General features: G+C 42.9%; 1 protein-coding gene across 1 annotated transcript in view; it reads right to left on the bottom strand.

The window, feature by feature from the left end:
• ONECUT2 (one cut homeobox 2) overlaps window positions 1–18,006 on the bottom strand; it is a 55,118-nt gene that overhangs the window by 26,038 nt on the left and 11,074 nt on the right. The window lies entirely within an intron of this gene.

The raw sequence follows: 18,006 nt of genomic DNA, 5'->3' as shown, positions 1-18,006 counted from the left end.
CCCCCCCAGGGGGCGGGGCCGGATGTCATGGCCTTAGGGGGCAAATCTCCAGAGGTGAGGAAGGTGCAGGCCTCCTCCCTGCTGTCAGTAGGCAGCAGTCTGGAGCAAGCAGGCTGGAGCTTGCGGGAGAGTGGGTGGGTGGGGATAAGTACCTCCTGCCTTGATGTCCTTTCCGTAGAGGCTCTGACATCAAAAGGAAGAAGCCCCAAAAAACAGCACATGGTCCATCTGACAGCTGATAAAACCAGAGTCCTGGAAGGGCAGGACTTTAGAGATCACTTGGTCCAATCCCCTATTTTAGAGATAAAGAGACTGGAACTCGCAGAGCCGACATAATTTGCACACCACTGATTGCAGCCAGGCAGTGACAGAGCCCTGAGAACTCAGATGCCCTCCCGTCTGGTCCAGCATGGCTTTTTTTCCCCACTTGCCTAATTAGAATAAATCTTTTGGGGCACAAAGCCTTTGAAATCACAATTCCATGCCACATATTCTGCCAATGCAGAAGCCTGGAAAAGAGGGAAATGTAGCCCTGCTGCCCAGCCGCGTTCCTCCAAGCCATCCTGGAAGTCCTGTGTTGCTAAAGCAAATATTTAATTATAGATAGAAACATCTGGCTTAAAAATGCCTAGGAGAGCCCGGATGTTGTCTTCAACTTCCTGTTAAAATCATCTCAAAGACATATAGTAAACGATAAAAGTTACCACACTGAAAACTAGGACTGCAGTCAACATGTTTTTGGCATTTCTCGGGAATTTTCACCTAAATGTAAGGCCAACAGAACTATATTGAAAAATAGCATCTGCACCAAAATAAATAAATAAATAACATGAGTCCTCCAACTGTTCAGAAGTTCGGCAGCCATCAATCTGGCAGGTGCTGCCTTTCAAAAGAGCCAGAGTGCTGCCCACTCCCCTCTGCCTGCGGAGGGTGTAACTCTCAGAGAGAATTGTAATTCTTAGAGCGCAATTGGGCAGAAAACTTAGGGGGTGGAAAAGGGACATCAGCGATGGTGTATCACTCTCTGAAAGATGTAGTTCCCAGAGTGCTCTGGGTGAGGCAGGGACCAGAGCACCGTGTGATATGCAGTGTCTTGGGGACTGCTGTACACACTGTATTTGCTCAGCACCCCAGGAATGGAGGCAGGAGATGAGTTCCCATGGGCCCCGCAGGGCCGAATGACAAGGAAGCTGGTTAGGTGTGTCTGTTAAGTGTGTCAATTCATGATCTAGAGCAGGTCTAGAGGAAGAGGGCACTAACATCCAGAAAGGAGGTCGTGAGCAAGACACACACCCTTTCTATTTGCCCACATTAAACTTGAATGAGTCTTTTTTCATTTGAGAATGAATAAATGGACAAAAGAGACAGATGAAAAAATAGTGGAAAATACAAAAAAGGACTTATTATTTGAAAATCAGGGGCGGCGCCTGTGGCTCAGTCGGTGAGGCGCCGGCCCCATATACCAAGGGTGGCTGGTTCAAACCCGGCCCCGGCCAAACTGCAACCAAAAAATAGCTGGGCGTTGTGGCAGGCGCCTGTAGTCCCAGCTACTTGGGAGGCTGAGGCAAGAGAATCGCTTAAGCCCAGGAGTTGGAGGTTGCTGTGAGCTGTGTGAGGCCACGGCACTCTGCCGAGGACCATAAAGTGAGACTCTGTCTCTAAGAAAAAAAAAAAAAAAAAGAAAATCAGAGAAAATTCATGTGATCAGATCTGCCAGGAACTTAAAAGAATATTTTAGAGAATCACGTGGTATCACAGTATGATGCAAAAAGAGTTGGCTTTTGAGGCTGGGAGAGGTGGCTCACGCCTGTAATCTCAGCACTCTGGGAGGCTGAGGTGGGTGGATTGCTTGAGCTCTGGTGTTCCAGCCCAGCCTGAGCAAGAGGGAGACCTTGTCTCTAAAAATAGCCAGGCATTGTGGCAGGCACCTGTAGTCCCAGCTACTTGGGAGGCTGAGGCAAAAGGATCTCTTGAGCTCAAGAGTTTGAGCTGTGAGCGACACCATAGCACTCTACCGAGGCAGACAAAGTGAGACTCTGTCTCCAAAAAACAAAAATAAAAAAGGAGAGATAGTTTTTCTAAAACAGGAACAAGAAATGATTAAGAAGAAAACAGAAATCTGTCAGTAACTGTATATAATGGCAAAAGCAGGAGAAAAGGGATGAGTAAAATAAACAAATCTACAAGAAAATGAGAAATACAGTGGTAGCATTACAGGAAATTCAAAGCAAAACCAACACTGTGGCTGTCATGCTAGGATTTTCTGTAGTTCAAGCAGTCATTTCTTTAGAAGGGTACTTTTTATTAATGACTCAAAAACTATATTTATGCACTTTTTAAGAAAAAGAACTTGAAGGTCAGGCATGGTAGCTCACACCTATAATTCCAGCACTTTTGCAATCCAAGGTAAAAGGATCACTAGAAGCCAGGAGTTCAAGATCAACTTGGGCAATAGAGTGGAAAATCTGTCTCTACAAAAAATAAAAATCAATTAATTAAAAAACAAGCCAGGTGCAATACTTCATACCTGTAGCCCCAGCTACTTGAGAAGCTGAGGCAGGAGGATTCCTTGAGCCTAGAAGTTTGAGGCTGCAGTGAGCTATGATCTTGTCACTGCACTCTAGCCAAAAAAAAGAAGGAAAAAAAAAAGCACAATTAAATTTAAAAGCTCAAGAATGTGACATTGTCCTAAAATAGAATTGGCAAATAATCCTATGTGGCTATGAATACCCCTGAAGTCATCCCAAACGTGCTAAGGAGTGTTATTACATTAACAAGAGTCCCTTCTTGTTAAAGCTACACTAATGAATCTGCAGGAAAGGAGAAAGGTGGTATCTCCCTTCCCAACAGGATCTCAGGGATGTTTATAAACATATCACTTCATTATTGTTTTCCATCTTTAGGTGAATAACACAGTTTCAACAAAAGAAATTCCCTTGGCAAAATATCTCTCTCTTGCAGAGTTTAACACCAGATATTGAAATACAACCAGGTTTTAGATATGTCAAATGTGAAAAGCAAAACAAAACAATATACCTTCAAAAAAAAAAAAAAACTAGAAAGAAATGTTTCAAAGTGTTAAAATTTCAGATAATACGTGCAAACACAATGCATTACTAGTCAATGTTATGTTGGAAAATTAGCCAATACGATATAATAAGAAAAAATAAGTCAAGAAGTGAAAATTTAAAAAGGAATGAAAGAATTGATGAAATGACAAAAGCTTATCTAAGCAGAGTGCTCTTTATCCGACAGGCACAATTTTAAGTATAAATTCACTTAATTTTTACAACCAGCCTATGACATGGTTTATAATGAATGATATTGAGGTATAGAGGATTTGGTAAATTACTTAAGGTTACATAGTAAGTAATGGAGCTGAGATTCAAATTTAGGTCATCGTGACTCCAGACCTAACAGCTACCTTATACTTCTCCAGGAAGCAACAGAATCCTCTTAATTATAAGTTAATGTGATTTTTTTTACCTAGAAAACCCAAGAACCTGAAAGACAAATTACTAGAATGAATAAGACAGTTCAATAAGGTGGTCAGTTTCAAGACAAATATAGAAAATCAAGAGTGATTGATTGTCCATAAAAATCCAAGAGAATATACAGATAAACTGTTAGAATTAATATGACAATTTAGCAAGCTTCTTAGACTAAAATCAGTAGACAAAAATTAACTTTATTTCTATGTAACACAACAACCAGAAATTGAAGAAGCATTTATAATAGAAACAAAACAGTAAGTATGTACATAGAATAAATCTAACAATAGTTATGCAAGACTTTGACAGAGAACACCATAAAACTTCTTTAGAGAAATTAAGATACTTAAATAAATGGATCAGAAGACTTGATATTATAAATAGTGTAATTCTTTCCATATTAATCTATAGATACAACATGATCTGTAACCAAAATTTCAGCAGATTTCTCTCCCTCTCTTTCTTCTTCTTTCTTTGAGTCTTTAGAATTGACAACCTGATTCTGCAATTTATATGGGAATGAAAAAATCAAAGAATAGTCAAGTTATTCCTAATAAACAAAACAAAATGGGAAGACTCACTGTACCAACTATGAAGACCTTCAAGAAGGGTGCAATGGGATACCACACTCTAGTGGAACCGAACAGAAAACCCAGAAATAGATCCATACACCTATGGATACTTCATTTAATGACAAGGTTGGATGTGCAGAATGCCAGGAAAGTATGTTCTCTCCAATAATGGAGCTGGGATAACTGGGTAGGCATTGTAGAAGGCGTTAATTCCTGACCCTACTTCATGTTGCACATGCAAAAATAGGTTCCGCATGGACTGCAGACCTCACTGTGAAGGGCGAAACTAAAAAGCTTTTACAAACTAGCATACACAGGGTAATATCTTCATAATCACAGGAAAGATTTCTTAAGACTCAAAAAAGTACTTAACCCAAAGGAAAAAGATTTTCTAATATATTAGGGCCCATTAAAATTAAGAACTGTTTACTAAAAGACACTAATGAAAGGAAAAAGGAGAGCCATGGGTATTTGCAACACTCACGATTGACAAAGGGCTTGTATCCAGAATACATAAAGTCTTTTGCAAATCAGTAAGAAAAAACCAGACATCCCAACACAAAAATAAGCAAAAGACTTAAACAGGCATTTCCCCACAATGATATAAAAAGATGCTTGAAATTATCAGTAATCCAGGAATTACAAATCGAAACAACATTACAAATCCACCAAAATGGCTTAAATGTAAAAGTCTCTTACTACCAAGAGCTGGTAAGAATATGGCCCCATGTGAATTCTCCTACGCTGCTGGTGAGAGTGTTATTTGGAATAACAGGTTGGAAAATTGGTAGTATCTGCAATAGTTGAACATATAGTATGTTTGTGCCTTGTGACCCAGAAATGCTGATCTGGGATAGAGTCCCTTGTGGCAGATGCTGTCAAGTGCTGGCATGCTGTCTTGGCCTTCACTGCTGCAGGGCATACCAGCCCAACTTCTAACTGCCAGCACCTTTCTCTCTTTGCTTGAGGACTTTCTCTGGCTGCTAAGACCCATATGCAGAGCAGGCCAAAAGGACTAGGGAATTAATGTCTTTTCCAGGAGCTTTGCCCAAGCAGTGAATAACTGGCGCTGCCAGAGAACCCTGCTTTTCAGCTGGCACAACTCTGAGGCATGTGTTCCATGGAGTTTCACAGTTATTCAGTTGCCCGCATCAGGGATGTGCTTCCTAAAGCTACTCTTACTGGGCTTTCTCCCTTCTCAGTCTTGTTTCTCCACTCTTCTACTAGTGAAATCACATTTCAATTAAACTACCTATACTTGAATTCTTGTTTCAGGGTCTGCTTCTGAGGAAACCCAAATAAGGAAACCCGACAGAAACACCTGCTTATGCATGTTAGGGATTCACAAATAAGAGTGTCTGGAATGGCTCTGCTTGTAATAAAACTGGAAAGAACCCAGGTGGCGCCTGTGACTCAAAGGAGTAGGGCACCAGCCCCATATCCTGGAGGTGGTGGGTTCAGACCCGGCACCATGCAAAAAAAAAAACTGGAAAGAATGCAAGTGTCCAGCAACAGGAGAATGGATTAATTGTAGCATATTTGTTTAATGGAATATTATATAGCTATAAAAGAATGAACTATTATCACTTTTGCTACTATGTATAACATATAACAAAAATATATGCATAGCATGTTTCTATGAAGTTAAAAAAATATATAAAAACTGCACTATTGCAGGCAGGGACACATATGTGAGTGTCAAGAACTATGGGACAAAGCCAGGAGGTGATTATCACAAAAGGTAGGTTATTGCTTATCTCTACGATTGAGGGAGGGGATTTTGATAAAGAATTTTGATAAGGAATGCTGCTTACTTCTCCTAGAGTACTGGCAATATTCAATTTGCTTTACAATCATTCATTAAGCTATGAATTTATGTTTTATGCACTCCTTGAATCCATGTTTTATTTTACAATAGTATATTTTTAAAAGCTATAACTTTCCTATACATCAGAAGTAACCTATTCAAAAATTCAGAAAATAAACCCTTCATGATAGTCACTAGAAATAACTTTAACCAACAAATGGAAAAACCAAAACTAAAACATTTTTCTCAGTGAGGACATAAATAAAGATTTGAATATATAGAACTTTGTGCTCCACGTATAATTGAGAGGATCAAAATAACATCAAGATGATTCTGTATTTCCTATGGAAAAGTAAAAGTGCAAAGAAAGCTAACAAAATGTAGAAACGAAAGATGAGGAAGGAAGACATCTGCTAGCAAAGTTCAAGACAAAAGTAATTATAAAGCAAAAGTAATTTGAATAGTGTGATGTTGACATGGGAATGAATAGACTTAGACTAGAAGTCCACCCAGGTATATAAGGGAACATAATGTGAGATAGATATATATATATATATATATACACACACACACACACCACATTTTGCTTATCTGTTCACCCATCCACAGACTTCCCCTTGTTGGTTACTGTGAATGAGGCTGCACTGAACACAGGTGTATAAATACCTCTTTGAGACCCTGCTTTCCGTTCTTTTGGAGTACATACCCAGAAGTGGCATTTCTGGGTCACATGCCAGTTTGAGTTTTACATTTTTTTTTTTTTTGTAGAGACAGAGTCTCACCCCATGGCCCTCTGTAGAGTGCCGTGGCCTCACACAGCTCACAGCAACCTCCAACTCCCGGGCTCAAGCGATTCTCTTGCCTCAGCCTCCTGAGCAGCTGGGACTACAGGCGCCCGCCACAACGCCCGGCTATTTTTTTTGGTTGCAGTTTGGCCGGGGCTGGGCTTGAACCCGCCACCCTCAGTATATGGGGCCGGCGCCTTACCAACTGAGCCACAGGCGCCGCCTGAGTTTTACATTTTCTGAGCAACTGCCATACTATTTCCGTAGCGGCTGCACCATTTTATATTCCTAACAATGGTGTACAACTTTCCAATTTCTCCGCATCCTTGCCAACACTTCTTATTTTCTGTTTCTGACAGCAACTATTCTAATGGGTATGAGAACACATAAACTTTTAACTGGAAGAACTGGATGTCAGAGCTCTGGGAGGGAACTGGGCTTCCCAAGTCTAGCTCTGGGCCTGGTCAAGCTGAAACATCTGCTGAAACTGAAGAGACTCTGCCTTCCTTACTCTCCCCAATGTACAAGTTCTCAGGGCAGATTTCACTCCATCCTGTCCTGACCCCTGGTCCCAGAAGATATTAAAGTGACACTCAAACCCCTCAGCTCCCTCCTGGCTTCCTGACTTCCTCTTCTCCAAGATGTCCCTCCCCTCTGCAGCCCTGGAGCCCTCCCAGGGGCCAGTCTTCTTCCCTCCTTCCCTGCGTCCAAAGGGCAGAGACAAGGGTGCAGCTGTAACCAGACCCCATCAGAGCTGGCCGAGACGTGCCTGTGGATCAGAACTAATGGCATTAGGAGATCACTCAGGGAATAGAGCTGCAATTACCTCTTGGATGCTTTCTCTAGAATGACCACATGCAGAACACCAGAGCGGGGAGAGCAATGAATCACTGAGGGAACTAACTGGAAGCCGCTCTAATTAGTGTTATAATTTTTCATGAAAACACTAATGAATATGAAATAATGTGGCCGTGAAACCACTAGGACAATTAATGCTTGAGAGTAATTTGGGGTCAGGGAAGGATACTAGAGACTGTTTAAACAGACTGGCAGGTTGAGGATTCAGAGGCCCAGGGCTTCAAAATCATATATTAGCAAGTAAGTTAGAACTTTCAGACAAGCAACAGCTGGGTGCTGGGGGTTTTCTTTCTTTTCTCTGTTCTTGTTATGGTGTCCCTTCAGGGAGTCTGATGAGCACCCAAGTGAATGGATTTAGGGAACATAATAAAGAAGCAGGGCCTGGACTTGATGAAACTAGAAAAGATGTTAAAGAGGAAACCAGTTTCCTCAGTACTTTTAATTTGACCACCACCTGAGTGTCTATGAAAATAACTTTCTGACAAGATCCCTTGAACCTGTGACCATTAGACAGATGGATGATTTGAACCTTGTTGGCTCAGCTGCAATTTTTTGTTTGTTTGTTTGTTTTAGAGACAAAGTCTGACTTTGTTACCTAGGCTAGAGGATAGTAGTGCAATCGTAGCTTGCTGTAACTTGAACTCCTTGGCTCAATCAATCCTTCCACCTCAGCCTCCTGAGTAGCTGGGACTACAGGCATAAACCGCCATGCCCAGCCAATTTTTAAAAATGTTTTTGTAGAAATGCAGTCTTTTGTTGCCCAGGCTGGTCTTGAACCTCTGACCAGGTTCAAGACGTGCACATGTACTAGATGAGGTCTGTACCAATGCTGCCTCCCTTCTTCTGAAGGGAACAGAAGCTCTCTGAGCTTAGTCTCTTGCCTTAGGTCGCAGAACTAGTAAAAGGTCTTTGGGACCCAAACTGGATCTGTCTGACTCCAAAACTCATGCTTTCTATGACAAGGCCATGCCATACTCTAAATGTTTAAAAAGCTATGGGAAAACCAGTGACTCAAGCCAAATCTGCTGATATACAGAGAAGTTACAAAAGGTATTATTTATCAATTAATAATAATAGCTGCTAAAGTAGCAAGTCTCCACAAGATAACCAATAGTTCTAAGCATCTATCTGCATTAGCTCATTTAAGGCTCATAATAACCTTACCATGTGCCACTGTTGTTTGAGACACAGACATAAATGAGATAAACCTAGAAGACCTTGACAGACCTTGAAGATTCCATTGAATTCTCAAACGTTCAATGGCTAATTAACAATGTAACCAAAGGTGGTTCTTTGGGACTATTTCTTACAAATATTAAAGCAGTGCTTACGAAATGCCAATTCTCCAATTACAGCTCTATCACCATGGGCTCCCTCACCATAGAATTGAATGGAATGGCAGGATAAAAGAGGAGGAGGCCCTATTTTTCTGTCTTCAATAGCAAGATGGGTGGAGTTGAGAGGTAAGACTTTTTGCTCCTCAGCTTTGTTTCCAAAGATGCAATGGGAATAAACCTGACAATTTACCCTATTTGTTTTCAAATCCAAGCTGGAATTCTACCCCTTTGGCTATGCAAATAAGATGTCTGTATGTGCCAAAGGAAGCTAGCTGCCCTGAGCTGAACTGCGAACTTGTAAATAGGGGTCCCAGGACACTAGCTAATCCATGAAAGAAGTTTTCGGATTTTGATCACGATGCTCAACATCTGAATAAATCAGCATGCCAAACCACAGGCACAAAAACACAGCACCTTTTGGAATTACAGGGTAAACATGTTTAATAACTGGAGACAGCTTGTTATAAATAACAGGGGACTATATCTGCCTATTAAGGTGCCATTTCTTCACATCCAGGGGCAGTATAAGCACTGAGTATTGATTCATCAGATGCCATTTCATATATATGCAGAACAAATCCAGCCAAACAAAGTTATCTGCCCAATGGAACTCAAGAATATTTCTCAATTTAATTTTAAACAGACCTCGACGTGAAGGAAATTTAATTATGAAAGTAATATAGGACACAATGAAATGTCCATCAAAATTGCTTCCAAAGGTTGGAAATGTTTTCCTTTTCAGACAACGTAGTTAGAGCAGCTAAGATATCCATGTTAGTACAATATCTTAAAAAGTAGGGTCTGGAAATCAATGTGATCACCTCTCCGAATTAAGTATGCACAAATAAGAGTGACTGAGATCCATATACATCAGCTCAAGTTTCCTCTGTGTACTAGATAATTAGAGGATAGGCAGAGAAAGAAGAGGCACTAAACACATGATGGGGCCATGTTCACTAGTGGAAGGCATCCCTTAGCACATGCATTAAGACTCTAGACAAAACTGCCAAGTGTTTTTTTAATACTGTTTATGATTGTTAAAAAAGCATTCCCCAGATGTAGAACCTCAGGTCAAAAACCATCTCCAACACTTAGGCATTGTTAACGTCATAAACGAGCAAATCTTTTTGATATCATCTCCAACTTGCCTCTACATTCATTGGCAAACCCTAAGGAATGTTCACATTGTTTAGATTTTATATCCATAGAATAACCGAGATCTGAACTGGAAGCCTTAACTTCCGTAAGCAACAGGCTTGGGTGTCTGGTCCTCAAATGTTTGGTGATTATTTTAGTGGAAGAAAATATAAAAGTTAAAAATTAAACCTTATTCTAAAATCCATGCAATCAGCAGGTGGGGCTAGAGGAGACCTTCCATTAGGACACTAGAGCTGTGTGACCCTGGGGATCATTTAGCTTTACACATATCTTGAGTGCCGACTATGTGTTAGGCATTGTGGGAGGGCTACAGGGAAGAGACTGGAGAAGGAAGCTCAGGGCTCTTGCTTGCTACCATCTACTAGAGAAGATCAAACATATTACAAATCATCACAGTACAGGGATGTGGCTCCTGTCAAGACAGGCATGGGAATGTGAAATACTTCCACATTTAACTTCTATCTGTGGCCAAAATTAGTCCTACCTTATTAGACTGCTCTTGATGTCTATATATCACCATGGGAGTTGCTTCCTCCAAAAATAAATAAACTAAAAAATGCAATATGAAGAAGTGTACAAAAAAACCCTCCAATTTTTCAGCTTTTCCTTCTCTGTACCCATGCTTTTTGCCACGTAACCTTGTAGTGCCCTCCCACTCCATCTCTGGGCTTGGCCATGTGACTTGCTGTCACCAATGGAATATTACCGAATATGTTATTGCTTGTGCTCTTTACTCTTTACTTGTCATGAGAAGGACATGCCCGGTTCACCCTGTGGTCCCGAGAGAATATTGGAAATGTGGATCAAAGACACCCAACACATGATCAAGTCAGTTGAACTACAGATGCCTGGGCAAACCCAGCTGAGACCAGCCTAACTCCTACTGACACATGAGCAATAAATGGTTATTGCTGAATGCCATGAGTTTTGGGGTATTCAGCCTTATTATGACCATAGATAATTGATACATAATAGAATTTCAATGAAATCTGTACTTTATATCCTTCTCTCCCCTTCCCCAACATCCCAAGCCACCTGTCCCTTAAGTCCCGTTCTAGGCAAAGGACTCTGTGGGGAAAACCTGAAGACAGTTCATATCAGCTTGTTACCTGACAATTACTTTACAGAGCTCATCTCTTATACTAACACCTGCTCTCCAAGGTAGATGCTCCGCTCCTATTTTATAAAGGAAAAAATCTGAGACTCAGAGACATTAGAGCTAGGAACTGATAGAGGTAGAATTAATTCCCAAGACCGATTGATTCTAAAGCCAAAGACTCTTCATTCCACTCTGCCATCTTGCCGCTGGCACTGCCTGTGTAAGGGCAGTTCTGAGAGAGAGTGGGGAGGAGAGGAGGAGAAGACGGGAGGGGGTACTTATTGTCCCCAATCCTTTTCCAACAGCTTGAGAGAGAGCAAGATCTTGGTCACGCAGACACCGTTCTCAGGATCTGCTATAGACTCACTGTCTTCTCATCCTAGGCTCCTCTCTCATCTCAGATAGGGTTATTCATATTCTAGGGATTTCCATAGCTCTAAAGAAGCAGAATATTTGGGTTCTTGAGTTAGTGGACCTTACAGTCCACCTATCTTTTCCTCTCTAATTCCATTACCTACATATGTCCCATCCTGCCCTTTTAACTGACTTTCCAGAATCTGCTTATGGAAGCCTGAATGAGGTCAGGAAGCGGGGTTGACTCCTCCTGGTCCCACCTGCTTTCTTTGGGAGAATGGCAGGAAAGGAAGCTAAGAAAGCACCGGCCTCTGGTGCCAGTCATGTCTACTTCCAGCCCAAGAGGAGGGTGGCCTCTGAAACCTCTCTGCCCAGTCCCCACTTCCCCACTGGTGGGAGTTTAAGGCCTTTCAGAAAAGCTTCAGAGCTGCTTCCTGTTCCACAGCCTCAGTGTCAAAGGCAACTTGGTTTGGCTATACAAGGCACACAAATGACAGTCACCTAAGTCAGTTGTTGTCTATGTATACCTGAGGATCATGCAGCATAGCAATGCATTCAATTAAAGGCATCAAAAATCAAATCTGGAATATTTTAATTTTAACTCTAAATTCTGTTCATGTATGCTTGATCTTTGTATCTCATTACTCATGGTGCAATACAAATGTTGAAACATAACAAAAATAAAAATCCCAAAATAATATATAATTTCCATATTAGATGTATAATAAATTATCTTAGTTGCAGCTTCTCATTAAAGTTATGATCATAAGAAAATCTGTTATCATTCAATCCCACAAGGATATTGTAAAGGTTAAATGAACATTTATTCACTCAAATCTTTCAAATTCAATAAAATCAAATGGGATGAGGGCTAGTTAATGTTTTCTCCTCTTAGCCAGTCAGTTCAGTACTATGTAGGCAGAACTCTAGTCACCAAAGGGAGAAGAAAAAATGTTAATCTCTGGCTTTTTTATTTACAGGTAAATTTAAGTCAATAATAATCTAAGAATTTGTAGCATGTCCAGTAATGGCCATTCACATGCAATTTTAGTTTACTAATAATTAAAATGACTTAAAAGAGGAAACTGATTCTCTGATTCTCTGGCTGATGGGATTGCTGGTTCAATTGCTCTGAGGTAGGTAACATTTTGGCTTTGCATGGAAGCAGAATAACAACTTTTGCTATTTTTTTTTTTTTTTGAGATAGGGTCTTGCTCAGCCAGGACAGCCTTGTCACCCAGGCTGGAGTGCAGTGGCACAATCATAGCTCAGGGCAACCCTCAAACTCCTGGGCTCAAGAGATCCTCCTGACTCAGTCTCCTATATAGTTAGGACTACAGGTGCAAGTCACCAATGCCCAAATAATTCTTAATTCTTCTTCTTCTTCTTCTTCTTCTTCTTCTTATTATTATTATTATTTTTGTGAAGATAGGGTCCACTATGTTACCCAGGCTGGTCCTGAACTCCTGGGCTCAAACTATCCTCCAGCCTTGGCCTCCCAAAGTGCTGGGATTACAGATGTGAGCAACCATAGCCAATTGACTTTGATAATTAAACAAACCATCATGAACACTGTTTTCTCCCCATTAAGCTTATTGCAGGTTAATCATATGGATAATATCGTTGATGAGGAAAAGGAAAAGGAAAGAGTCTGAGTTGACTTTCTGATTTCTGGCTTGAGAATTTGTGAATGTATGTTTATTTGGTGGTGATGGTGAGCAGGGCCAGAGAGTAAGGAAATGAGCTCATTTGAGAAAGGGTGAGTTTGAAGGCATGCAGACAAGGATGTCCAGATGCAGAAGGAACAGAGACCTGGAGATCAGAAGACAGATGTCAGGGCTGTAGGGAGACGTAGAAGTCATCTCCATAGAAGGATGGTAACCAATGGATGGATGAGATCTTCCAGGGTGAGCATGCTGAGGGAAAAAAATGGAATAGCCTAGGCCAGAACACTGGGCTAGACAGACAGAGCAAGAGCAGGCCAGAAAAGAGACTAAGAAGGAATGGCCAGAGTGTTAAAAAGAAAAATAAGAGAGTATAGTACTTCAGAAATCAAGGGAAGAAAAAGCTAGGAGGAAAGAGTGATCAGCAATGTGTCAAATGCTGTGGAGAGGCCAAGTTAATATAAAAACTCAGAGTGTCCACTGGATTTAGCTACACAGACCTCAACAGAAACACTGTCAAGAGCAGGTTGGTACACAGGGGTGGCTGGAACCATTTTAAAAAAGCTGAGGCTGAGAGGGAAGGTAAGAAACAGACACTGAATTATAACAACTCTTTCCAAAAGTGAAGAGAGGGAAGAGATAAAGGCATAACAGGTATTGGGGGGTAACATTTTATATTTATTTAGAGACACAGTCTCACTACGTCACCCTCAGTAGAGTGCTGTCCTGTGACAGCTCACAGCATCCTCAAATTCTTGGGCTTAAGGGATTCTCTTGCCTCAGCCCCCCAAGTAGCTGGGACAGGCGCCCACAACACCTGGCTGTTTTTTTTTTTGTTGTTGTTGTAGTTGTCATTGTTGTTTAGCAGGCCTGGTCTGGGTTCAAACCTGCCAGCCCTGATATGTGGCCAGCACCCTAACCACTAAGCGACGGGCACCAAGCCTGGGGTAGCCACCAAGCCTGGGGTAGCATTTAAAAAAGACTAGAACACAAAAATGCTGATGGGAAAAAGAAAATGAGAGGAAGATGTTATACATAAAGGAAAGGATGGGATCTTGCTAAGGCAGGAGAGGCAGGGGCCCAGACAAAATAGAGGAGTTGGCCTTCAGTGGGAAGACCAGCTCTTTAAAAGAACGGAAGAAAGGATGAGAGGGTCTTGCTCACCCAGGATAATCTTGTCACCCAGGCTGGAGTGCATATTCTTTATTAAAAGTGGATAAAGAGTTCACTCTTGTCCCTTGACTATGAACTCATATACTTTAGGAGGCAACTGCACCCAAGAAGATTTTTGTCCCTATATCTTTTAGATTTGGAGATTTGTAGCACTGAGTCAGAAAAGGATAAAGTTATCTTACTCTACACATTTTTTGCATTTAGAATAAAAAAAGACTATAGAAAAGATGTTTACATGGCAGTCCTGTTGAAATACTACAAAGAAAATGCATTCAGTACAAGTCCTTGCAGGTGATGCATACACAATTGGCTTTTAAAAAGGCTATGCACACTGTGAAATCTATGTTTTAATAGAAATGATAGTGCAACCCCCAAACACCTAAGAAGTATATATCTGCAAAAGATCACATGACTTTAAGAAACTTCTTCATTCAAAACTTACCAAATAGATTTAAAACTGGGGTGCAGAGGTGGCAACCACCCACAGGTGCTCTGGGCCAGGGGCTCCTGGCAGTGATCAATAGGAGGAAAGTCTGGTGACAGCTGCCCCTCAGAGAGCTACAGTCAGCTCCACAGTTTGGCTCCACGTGGAGCTCCCTGGCTCACTTCTTTGTAACTGCAAAAGGGCTAGTTCAGGTTTTAGATCGATTCAGGTAAGTTCCTGCTTATTTTTTGAGCAAAATTTTAGGTGTTTAGACATAGAAAATTTTTTCAACATTGAGTTTGAGTGCTCTACCAGGTTTGTTTGGGGCTAGAATTTTCTTCTTTTCACACTAGAGCCATCTTGAAACTTAAAGATGAACCGTCACATTTATCATCTCATTTATCATTCCTTTTTTTTTGAGACAAAGTCTCACTTTGTCGCCCTCAGTAGAGTGCTGTGGCATCATAGCTCACCTCAACCTCAAACTCTTAATGATTCTCTTGCCTCAGCCTCCTGAGTAGCTGGGGCTACAGGCACCTGCCACAATGCCCAGCTATTTTTAGATGGGGGGTCTCACTCTGGCTCACATGAGTCTTGAACCTGTGAGCTCAGGCAATCCACCTGCCTCAGCCTTCCAGAGTGCTAGGCTTACAGGCATGAGCCACTGCTCCTGGCCATACCCTTGACTTTCTTTTAAAGGAGACATATTTGTCTGTTCCTATGCTCCACCACTGAGAATCTCTTTAGCAAGAAATTAGGCCTGAACTAAAGTTCCTTGAACTAAAGCAAAAGTTTCACATTTTAATTAGTTTTGGGAATTCAAAACCCATTTTACTAGAAGCCCAAAGGGATATATGAGTTTTGCCCTATCATTGGCCCAAAGGATCCACCTGTCTCTTTTCTCTGGAATAAAAACACAAATGAAGGCTCGACACCTATAGCACAGTGGTTATGGCACCAGTCACATACACCAAGGCTGGTGGGTTTGAGCCCAACCCTGGACCAGCTAAACAACAATGACAACTGTAATAAAAAAAAATGGCTGGGTGTTGTGGCGGGCACCTATAGTCCCAGCTGCTTGGGAGGTTGAGGCAAGAGAATTGCTTATGCCCATGAGTTTGAGGTTGCTGTGAGCTGTGACAGCACGACACTCTACCATGGGGCAACATAGTGAGACTCTAAAAAACCCCCCAAAAACACACACAAATGAAGCAGAGCTAGTGATTGAAAGAAAAAAAGACAGAGTCAGGGACCAGTGCCTAATGTAAGCTCTCACTTTGCCAGGACCACAGGTCTCCACTGTGTGGCCTGAGGGAAGTGACTCAACATCTCTGGTTCTTCGTGTGTGTGTGAGGGTTGGTGGGAAGAAGAAGTGGTGACAACATTTTTCTTAAAAAGAGCTTTATCAACAGAATCTCAAGAAATCAAACCCAGTTTCTAGATTTATCAGAAGTAGTAATGCCCCATAGTTGGCTCTCCCTACAACATTATGGCTGATATAATGTGAGAATATTGTTCAATATGATGAAAACTATGTCTTCAAAAATCAGGAGCACGTAGATGGGGAAAGCAAAGCATTCATTTGTGCACACCCGTGTGTGTATGTGGGGTAGGGCAGGCTGACAATAAACCTTGAAAACAAATCTTAAATCTAGAATATCCCATCAAGAGCAGCAATCACGGCTGCAGAAGGCAGCATCACGGCGAAAATAGTTCAATTGCCCCACTCCCGACAGAGGTAACGCCCCTCCTCCTCTTCAGCATCTCTTGCCCCGCCCCCACAGAGGTAACGCCCCTCCCCCCTTCAGCATCTCTTGCCCCGCCCCCGACAGAGGTAATGCCCCTCCCCCTCTTCAGCATCTCTTGCCCCGCCCCCGACAGAGGTAACGCCCCCCCTTAGCATCTCTTGCCCCTTCCCCTCTTCAGCATCTCTTGCCCCGCCCCCACAGAGGTAATGCCCCTCCCTCTCTTCAGCATCTCTTGCCCCACCCCCAACAGCGGTAACGCCCCTCCCCCTCTTCAGCATCTCTTGCCCCGCCCCAGACAGAGGTAACGCCCCTCCTCCTCTTCAGCATCTCTTGCCCCGCCCCCGACAGAGGTAACACCCCTCCTCCTCTTCAGCATCTCTTGCCCCGCCCCCGACAGAGGTAACGCCCCTCCTCCTCTTCAGCATCTCTTGCCCCGCCCCCGACAGAGGTAACGCCCCTCCTCCTCTTCAGCATCTCTTGCCCCGCCCCCGACAGAGGTAACGCCCCTCCTCCTCTTCAGCATCTCTTGCCCCGCCCCCGACAGAGGTAACGCCCCTCCTCCTCTTCAGCATCTCTTGCCCCGCCCCCGACAGAGGTAACGCCCCTCCTCCTCTTCAGCATCTCTTGCCCCGCCCCCGACAGAGGTAACGCCCCTCCTCCTCTTCAGCATCTCTTGCCCCGCCCCCGACAGAGGTAACGCCCCTCCTCCTCTTCAGCATCTTTTGTCTTCTCACCCGGATGCCGCCTCTTGGCCCTTTATAATTGCTGACCTCACACAGAGAACCTGCAGCCATGGGGAGCGAGAGGAAAATCTGAGGCCCTGCTCTGTCTCGGGCGCCCAGAGCTACCGGTCAGGGTCCTTCCCGGGCAGAGGGTCCATCTCCTTTGTCTAGATTGAGCTGGAAACTCGCTCAGATGGCGCTCCCGGCGAGCCGGCTCTCCGATGCTCCATGCGCTGTTCGTGGTGCTGAAGGCCGCGTCGGGGCCCGAGGCAGCAGCCTACCCACCCACACACCGGCGCTCTGCTGCCAGGGGCTCCCGCAGGGACAACGTGGGACGAGGGTCGCACAGCTGACGCTCACAGAGCGCCATAGTTTGGCTCCACGTCTAACTCAGCTCATTTGCTCACTCGTTTGCAAATGCAAAGCGGCTGGTTCATTTTTTCTCCTGGAAGGGGGTTTCCCCAGCTCACCAGCTTGCGGATTTGACGTATCTTCTTCTCAATGTCCTTCCTACAGATACTAATTCTTTTCTATACTCTCCTTTATACAATATTTTACCTTTGCAGAGGACCTTACAGTTGGCACAGTCCTCACTGGCACCATCAACTCAGCCATTTCTCTTCCATATACTTCTCTTCCCAAGGATACTTTTTTTTTCTTCCTCTCCTCCCCCAAGCACTCTCCAACGAAGGAGACTATTATATCTCAACGTGTAGGATGGGCAAATCATCGCACCTAGGACTGCAGAACTGTTGATTTCTCCTTGGCAATGAATTAGAAGAGGCAGAGATTAGAGTCCCAAAGGACCGGGGGA

This window comes from Nycticebus coucang, chromosome 19 (assembly GCF_027406575.1).
Source record: "Nycticebus coucang isolate mNycCou1 chromosome 19, mNycCou1.pri, whole genome shotgun sequence".
NCBI classification, from domain to species: Eukaryota; Metazoa; Chordata; class Mammalia; order Primates; family Lorisidae; genus Nycticebus; species Nycticebus coucang.
This window is presented reverse-complemented; position numbering and strand designations above follow the sequence as displayed.